This window comes from Pteropus alecto, unplaced genomic scaffold (assembly GCF_000325575.1).
Source record: "Pteropus alecto unplaced genomic scaffold, ASM32557v1 scaffold69, whole genome shotgun sequence".
Classification (NCBI taxonomy): domain Eukaryota; kingdom Metazoa; phylum Chordata; class Mammalia; order Chiroptera; family Pteropodidae; genus Pteropus; species Pteropus alecto.
The window spans coordinates 6637694-6647675 of NW_006494610.1; positions in this window are offsets into that span (position 1 = coordinate 6637694).

The window sequence follows — 9982 nt, forward strand, 5'->3', positions numbered from 1 at the left end:
AGAATAATGTATACTCAAACATTTAAGGAGTAGATTTCTGAATACAGAGGGTTCAGTTTCTTCATTAGAAGGGCACAGGGTCTTACAGCCATGTAAGGCTATTTTCCCTTCTCCTTTGAATTTTGTTTATTTTAATTATTACTTTTTCTACTTGTAAATATGTGTATGATAGAAAAAATATTGAAAATTCCCCTAAACTCTGGCCAAAGGAAACAAGACACAAATTACGCAGCTGTTACCAAAATCTACAAAATAAAATGTGATCACTTAATCTTGAGCTTCAAACTGGTTTTAAGCTTCAAACTGGTTTTAAATGTGACTGTGAACAATCACAAAATCAGACTTATAAACCTGGTATTATTTTCAAAATACAGTTTTGGAAAGTATACCTCTTGTCACCTTTTAAACAAAAACCTTCAAAGTTGAAAGCTATCTTGAAAGAAAGGGTTTATTGAGCCCATATGTTAGCCAGAAAAAAGACCAAGTCCCACCCAGGACACACAGTCTAAACCACCAGTAGCAGGGATAGATGGAGAAGACAAATACATCCACCATGATAGGGCCGATGTGGCTCTTTCATACAGCGAGTGTGGGGAAGAAAGATGTAAGTTGTTTTGAAAGAATTAATAATGGCTATACAAAGGGGTCAGGAAAAGGTGAAGTGGGGCTAGTTCTTGTCTCTTGCTCCCAGACTCTGGCTTGCTGTAATAAAATTTAGAACACCTCAGAATTTTTCCTTGTCAGTACTTACAACCCACAAATAAATGGGCACATTATTTAGTAACGTTCCTGTTCACTTTCTAATTTAACTACATTTATATACTTAAGTAAAAGAATAATATTTCTGATATAGCTATGTTTAAGTAACTCTTTGTTTTTAGGAAACGGTACATTTAAAAAGTTATGGTATATTTCATATTCATTGAGTATGAGATATATAAACTTTAAAAATATAGAATTACCTATTTATTATGCAGATTTCCTTACTAATTGGAAAAGTAATCATGTATCTTAATTTCATTGTATAAATTATTGTATTCTAAATAAATTTTATTTGGATAAAACAAACATGTATTTTAGATTAAAGTGTTGCTTATTTCATAATCCATGTATTGTGTTTAGAGCAAGATAATGCATTCATTTGTTCCAAGGAGACTATAAAGTCATTAGCGGGACCAATGTATCAGGGTCTTACCCGCTTGTACTGAGTGTACACAAGATAATAATTATTCATCCAATCCACTTTAAAAACAGTCTCACTAAGGAAAATAAAACTGTTTTGAATGTAGAACCCAAGAAATTGAGTGTATGACTTTCTTTTTGCTTGTTAAAATATCCTGTCTGAATAGAAAGCCTTTTAAAGAAGTGAAATTAGTAACCCCACACATATAGTGTTAAGAGATTTAGTAACTAAATCTTAGGTCTAGAAGAGGGTGGTTGATATCAGAAAAGCCTTTTTTTGGTTGTACTAATGATTTTTCATGCTCTAAATGTAGGCAGAATTAGTAATAAGTAGTTATATAGATTCCTTGAGAAATTCTAGTAAAGCCTCTTGTATATTGTCATTTTTTTGCAAACCAAGTACGATGTATTCTTTTCGATATGTTTGTTTTGTTTTTTTCTGCTAATTTTATACATTTAATATACAAAATTGTATTTACAACAAAACCGTAGCCTTATTCCCATTTCTCTTGTATCACTAATAGCTATTCTTCCATTTTATTTACTTTTTAAGTACTTTATTGAGGTATAATTAACATAATATAAACTACACAATTTAAAATGTACTTTTTTATATTTTGAAACATATACACACACATGAATACAGAGACATCTTCCCATACTATCTGATCCACTATTGCTTTCTCTAGTTATTCCATCTTATTTACCTATTGTTTACTTCCTGACATTTGACAAGATCTTTAAGTTTCTCGTTAACTATATATTTACTTGTTAGTTATAACTCTCACCTGCAGGAATGTAAGCTCCACTAGGGAAGGACTCTTGCTATCTACTACTGCTCCTTCCACCCCTAAGATGCCCATTTCTGTGAAACTTGGCAAAAACTGTTGGTACTCTTTTCTATGAATCTTAGCTTTGCACCCAAATCCCTTATCCCCTGTTGGACTCCTGCTTACTCACCTGTAAAATAAGAATAATTATTTGGATCAATAATTAATTGTCCATGGATTATGGGTTATTCCAATAGAGCCACAATTAGGTATAATAAAAGTAGAATACTCTTGCGGGTATATCAGTGGGGGACGTGGAAGGAGTGCAGGCAGGATTTTGTTTAAGAAAAAGGTTTCATATTAAAACAAAATCTAGCCTTGCCTAGTATGTTTATTCTTCTTTTATATCTTCTACAGCAAGTTATCACAATGGTAGATAACATGGACCGTCAGAGAACTGAAACACCTAAACAGGGTAACTTAGGGGAAGCATTGGGTAAAGCTTTTCACAGTGGGAATAAGATAGTTTTGAGAACAGGGAAAGACATGTTTTCCTATAAACAGTAGGGGTCTAGTTTAGGTCTTTATCATATGCAGGAGATTTGGTGGAAGTTGTGGAAAGAATATTAAAACAGTGAAGATGGTTTCTCTGATTGGAGTCTTAGGGAAAGTGACATAATTGCTTAAGGAAGAAATCTGTAGAAGACATTTTCCAGGATAGACGCAGTGATAGCAGAAGTTCTAAAACTTCCTTAGAAGTCAGAGTTTTTCTCTGGGACATGGGAGAAGACTTTGTGGATGAGACCATTGAACATTGACTATCCACTGGAAACTGTATAGACATCACAGGCACCATTTCTTACCACTTCTGCTTCTACACTGGTCCATGACACCATAATATTTTGCCCAGATTTTTGAAGTAGTTTCTAACTGGTCTCTTTGCCTTTATTTTTGCGCACTAGAACCTATATACAGTAACCAGAGTTATCTTATATACAAATTTAAGTCAAATAATGTCACTTCTTTGCTCATAATCCTCCAGTAGATTCTGATCTCACCTAAAAAGAAAGTCTATACAATCCAGCTCCCGTTGTCTTTCTCACTGCATCTCTCACTGCCTGTATCAACTGCTCTGCCTGCTCTACTATACTTGCCTCCGTGTTGCTCTGGAACAAGCAAGGCAGTCTGCTGACACAGGATTTTTTAATTTGCTTTCCCTGGCCTAGATTCTCTTTCTCCAATTATATGCATGGCTTGCTCCCATGACTTCAAATCTCTGCTTAAATATCATCTCAGTGAAGTCTTGTTAGCTATCCCATTTAAAATTAGAATCTTTGTACCCCCATGAGGGTGGGGACTTTTAATTCATTCATTTATTCATTTAGGAAATTGATCATTTACTATACACAGGAACTGGGAATAAAATAGAATAAAAAAAAAAAATCCCTGCCTTCATTATAGCTGATACTATAAGGCATAGAGAGAAAGAGAAATAAAATTAATAAAAATGTGTATGTGTGTCTGTGTGTGTGTGTTGGAGATAAGTGGTAAGAAGAAAAGAAAAAGGAGAGGGAGTGATGGTGCTAGGACCGGATGTCCAAGGTGTAATTTTACATAGTTAGGGGTCTTTGAGCCGAGACTTCTAATACAAATATGAGTCATTAATAAAATGAAAAAAAAATAATTAATTGTAAAAGTAAACATATTTTTTACCATTGGGTTAGCCCCTAGACAGATTTTTAAATCTTCTCAAATTATCGTTATGTATCAATATATATGTATTTTACTGAAAGGCATTATAAAATAGTTTAAAAGTATAGACTCTATAGTCCAAATGACTGGTTTAAAATTTCATCTCTTATACTCACTAGATGTGTGACTTTAATAAACATTACTTCATTTCCTCATCTGTAAATGGTAGTACCTACTGGATTTTAAAAATCTTTTTCCATTTTGCAATAATTTTAGACTTATAGATAAGTCACAAAGGTAATAGAGAGTTCTTGTGTGTTTTTCACTCATTACACAGACTGAAAGTAAAGGGAAGTAAAAGATATTTCATAAAAATGGAAACAAAAAAAGTTCTGGAGCAGCAACACTTATCTCAGACAAAATAGATTTTAAAACAAAGGCTACAGTAAGAGACAAAAAAAGACCTAGTAATCCCATCGCTGGGTATTTATCTGAAGAAACCTAAAACACTAACTTCGAAGGGACATGTGCATTTATATATTCATTGCACCATTATTTACAATAGCCAAGCTTTGGAGGCAACCTGAGTGTTCATCAATGGATGAATGGATAAAGAAGAGATGGTACATATACACAATTAAATAGTACTCAGCCATAAAAAAAAAAAAAAAAAGAATGAAATCTTGTCATCTACAACAACATGGATGGACTTAAAGGATATTGTGCCGAGTGGAGTAAGTCAGACAGAGAAAAACAGATGTCATATGCTTTTACTTGTATATGGAATCTAAAGAACAAAATAAACAAACAGCAGAAAAAACTTGTAGACACTGAATGTTTTGATGGTTGCCAGATGGGAGGGAGGGTGAAAAGGGGAAAGGGATTAAGAATTACAAATTGGTAGTTACAAAATAGTCATCGGGATGTAAAGTATAGCATAAAAAATATAGTTAATAATATTGCAATAATTATATATGGTATCAGATGTGCACTAGATTTATTGGGATGATCACTTCATAAGTTATATAAATGTCTAATCACTATGTTGTATGCCTGAAACTAATATAATATTGTATGCCTACTATAATTGAAAAAATATATATATTAAAAAAAAAAAACATTGGCCAGATGTTTTACAGAATTTCAGTCAGTTTGGACATGTCTTATGTTTCCTCATAGCTATTCTGATGTTATTCCTTTTAGACAGAGTATCACAAATGTTTGCTCTTCTTACTGCATCATATCAGGTAGCACATGATGTTGATATGTAACTTTGTTACAACAGTATCTGCTGGGTTTTCTCCAATGTAAAGTTATTGTCTTTCCTCTTTGTAATCAATAAATATCTTGGGGGAGATATATTGACAGTACGTAGTTTCTTCTCAAACTTTAACTCACTAATTTTAGCATCCATTGGTAGATTTTTCCTGTATCATTACTGTAGTATTCTAATGATGAATTTCTATTTGATGGAGTTGTTCAGTAGTTTAAAGCACAGCAAATGCATAATACATGTTAACTATTTGTATTTTATTAATGAATATTAATAATGACTACTATTTGTTGAGAGTTTACTATGTGCTAAGTACTATCCTACATATTTTATAAATATAACCTTGTTGAAATCACAATAGCTGTATGAGGAAGGCATAATTGATATCTAAACTTTACAGAGGAAGAAAATGAGGCACAAGCTAGTTAAGCAAGAAAACCACAGAAAGTCTTTTAGCCAGTAAAATGAGAGAACATTTGTTGGGAATGTTCTATATAGTCTGGATCTCTGAACAAAAGAACATTGAAAAAGACACATCATTTCTGTGGTATTCTTGAGAAAAATGTATAGCCCAAATATAATCATGAGAAAATGTCAAACAAAATTGAAGATAGTCTGCAAAATAACTGACCAGCACTCTTCAAAAGACACATATAGCTTTTTATTTTTTTACAACCCTATCCCATCCAGAGTCCTATATTTGTTCCTAATCATGTAAAGTCAACATAATCAGAAAGGCTTAAAAAGGAAGACATGTCTGCCTTTAGAGCTTCAAATAAACCATCTAAATCAAACTAGTAAGCATGCAACTCTTTTTTATGAGTTGAAATTAGTAAAACAATTTTGAGAAAATTGTTAGAGATTTTAAAAGGTAGATTATTTAATATAAAAAGGACTTCTCAGACAACATGTATCTTGCTTAGAATGCCTAATGGACCTTTAGAGATGAGTTTGTTAACCATAGAAATCTTAGTTAAATATAGTTTGTGTAGCTGTTAATACCAAATCCCCACCCTGTTTTATGTAATCAATCTCTGCTTCCCACTTTATCCATAAAGGTGCAAGACAGAGAGGGGTAAGGGTAGAAAATATCTGTGTCTCATAATTCTGGATAATATGAGTAGTTATAATTATCTGATTTAGGCTGCATTAAAAATGCCCTTTAGTCAAAATGGCTGCATTAAGGTGCTTCAGTGAAAACTCATTTGATCAAGCTTATCATCATTTCTTTCCTTTATCAATCGCCTCTGCAATGCTGCCATCTCCTAATTTACTTCATTGCTTTTCTAAGATTTTAGATTCTTAGGAAGATTGCGATCCTAAATGAGTTGATGCTGTTTTTTCAAAACTCTGTTGTGTCAGTGGACAACTGTACATATTGAATGTTATTTAATAAAGCAGAAATAAGAGATGAAAAGAGGGACTACTCTCCCAAGGTTAAAAGTATAATGAAAAGTTGCAGTTTTGGGGCTTCAGGTTTGTTGGTTTGTTTAATTATTTTGTTGTTCTTATCTGAATTGTGAGTCATACTGCTGTCTTCGTTGAGAGACGGGGTGAGGCAGGGGAGCTACAGATGAAATTGAATGTTAAGTCTCAGTCTACAAAGGCTGAAATACTGCAAAAAATTTGTTTTCTTTACATAAATTTAAAGTTGATAGAACCTCCATTCTGCTGACTGGTGGGACACTCAATCTAAGTTATTTTGGGGACTCAGAGCTCCATGCATTTGCTACCATTCAAGATCTTCTGCAGCAACAAGGGAGGCCACTGGTCATTGTCCTCTTGGTGTCAGTAAGAATGCCATTCCCCTGGTCTGCATGCAGCCTTCCTTTGAGTCTGGGGACTTTCCGTTCTCAGCTACTAACTGAAGTGTGGCTCTTGGGAAGGTCTGAACACCACCATGACTACGACAGAGAGTCGTTGGGAGCACCGAGTACTTAACATAAGTCTCTGTTTTAATGTCTTAGTTCATCTTCTCTCTTTCTCTTTCTCTCTCTTTTTGCCTCCTGCCCCTTTCTTACTCTTTCATTCCTTCTGCCCCTTGGAAGTACTTGGCTTCTACTTTGAACACTGAAAAATTCCTGTGGTAAGAAGTATTCTGGGAAAATCCACACATCTAGCTTGCTTCTACTTTGAACACTGAAAAATTCCCGTGGTAAGAAAATACTTATGGGTCTACTTTGCTGCTTGGTGTAAAACAGTAAAGAAACACAGAAACACACATTCACACACACACACACACACACACACACACACACACAAATTACTCTTTCAATAATAAACTTTCTATAGTTTCTTGGAAAGATAAAGATAAGTTGGGGATATTCCTCTAATTCTTATCACTGAGATATGCTTACACCAGGTGAAGAAGTATTCTGGGAAAATCCACACATCTAGCTTGGGCAAGAAGTGTTGCCATTTATTGAAGCAGTTAGCACAAAAAAATAAGTTTGAGAGGGTGTGATGAGATTTAAGGTATGCTAAATCCATAGTGCCTGAGAAACATTATTATACATTGTCCATTAGAAAGGTGAGTGTAAAACTCAAGGAAACAGTGAGGAGTATAGAAAAAATTATAATAAGTTACCAGTCCGTATGCGGTACCTAAGTCCAAAAAGTGATTTCTAATATCCAAACATAGCAGAGGAATTTCACTCTGAATTTACCAGAAGTGTATTATAATTCTAATTCACTTATAATCTAGTTTTGCAATAATGTTAATCTATTAGTCATTCACTCATTCAACCATCATATATTCATAAAATATTTATTGAATAATTATTATGTGCCAACCACTGTTCTGGGCATTAGGGATAAATCAACAAACACCACAAAAATAAATAAAACCCCTGCGCTAATGGAATATACATTATAGTTGGGAAGACAAAATAAATAAGTAAAATATATAACATATCATATATGGATAAATGATGTGAAGAAAAATTAAGTAATGAAAGATAATAAAGAGTACTAAAGTGGATAGAGATTGTCACTTTAAAGAAACCTTTCATGTAAGGTTTTAGTGAAAAGGTGACACTTGAGCAAACAACAAAAGAGCAAACACCCAAAGGCAGGGAGTTATGTGGACATAGGAAGGAAAAATGTACCAGGCAGGAGGAATGATAAGTAGAAAGGCCCTGAGGCATAAGCATGGCTGATACATTTGTACAACAAGTTGGCCAATGTGGCTGAAGAATTCGAGTAAGAGAGATAAAGAAATAAAGGGAATAAAGAAAATCAGGTAAAAACTTTGAAGGCCTTTGCAAATACTTGGTTTTTCCTTTGATCAAGATGAGAAGTCATTGGATGAGTTTGAGGCAGAGAAGTGACATGATCTGATAACAGCATTCTGGCAACTTATTGTATAGAGATTAAATTGGGCATGGGTAGAAGCTGGCAAGAACAGATAGATGGTTACTGTAATAATCCAAATAGGAAATTATTGAGTAATTATAGTAGCAGTGTGGAGGAAGTATTTGAATCCTGGAAATATTTTGAGGTTGAAGACAATAGGATTTGCCACTGGATTAGATATTGGGTTTGAGAGAAAGAGAAAGATCAAAAATGATCCTAAAATATTTGACCATAATAACTAGAGAGATGGAGTTACTGTTAAATGAGTTGTGGAAAATGGCAAGAGTAGTGTTTTGGGTCAGAGGTGGAGATCAGTACTGACTTTGGACAGGTTAAGTTTAACATAATTATTAGATATCATATGGGGTGGACCTTTAAATCTATGAATACTGAGTGAGATCATCAGTTCAGCTACAAAGGGGAGCATAAAAATGGGCTATAGCTGGAGGAAGAAATGAGGTAAATAGAAGACTTTTTAAAAACATACTTGGAATAGAAATATGTTTGTTGATAGTAAACATTCTCTATGGAGAGAAAATTTGATGGTGTAGGATCTCTGATTTAACCTATTGGATCTCAGAACCAGTATTTATAGAGTCTCATGGAAAGCAGTTTAGTGGATAAAAAAAGAAAGCATGGGATACAGTTTATTTCTTTTGTAAGCATATTGCTTATGGCATTAAAACATATTTACTTAATAAAATGAGTAATATTTCAATCTGGTGCATTATTTACACAAAAAGACTGATTCAGACAGTAATAGAGTAAGCAGGGATAGTTTCAGTGAGCATATACGTTTGAGAAGGTCCATAAAGCTTGGGCAAGATTTGGATAGATGGGGATGAGGGTGAGAACACAAGACCTGGGGATGCCTGAGCATCAGCAAAGAAATGAGGTAAGATCTGAAAGAGAAAAAAAAACAATTATGTAAGGGGCAAGGGAAAAATAAGTCAGGAAAGGCATATTTGTGTTAGAGATTGTGGAATATACAATTTAACAACTTTCAGGAAAGGAAGGTGTTTCAAGTAACTCATATTTCTGACATGGTCCAGATTTTTTCTGAAATAAGTTAAAAAATTCACTGTGTGCTTTAAAGATTAAATGGAATTTTAAAATCAAATACATGGTCAGATGTATGACATGCTAACCTCTCAAATTATCTATAAGGTATTTAAAAATGTTGCTAATTTCTTCCAAAAGTTAGTAGGTCCTGGCAAACTTATGAACTCCAGAGATGAGGTTTCATAAAAGAAGACAGGCTAACATTAATTCTTGACCTGAACAATTCTTAGAAATAAAAACAGTTACATGGAAAGCGAGATCATGTATGACAATTATTAGAAATTATTTTGGGAGGAAAATGTTCTTTCCAGCTAAAGGAACAAATTCATTACAGAAAATCTCTAGACACTAAATTAGGAGGAAAATTTTTCCCTTTTTTGTTACCATCACTGTTATTCTACCTACATGATTGTCAATTGCAACTCTGACACATGTAGGTGCAGAGTAAGATCAACCTGTTACTACTTATGATTCAGACACACAAACCAAGTGCTCAGAGGAAGATCAATAACAGGAATAACTGGAGAGGCAAAGAAGAAAATGTGACTGAAGTCTCTGAGATATTAAATACCTTGTCCTCATCTTTTAAAAATGTAGTTTAGTTGACAGGTCTAAAATCAATTATGAATTTCATAAGCCCCAGCTAGTT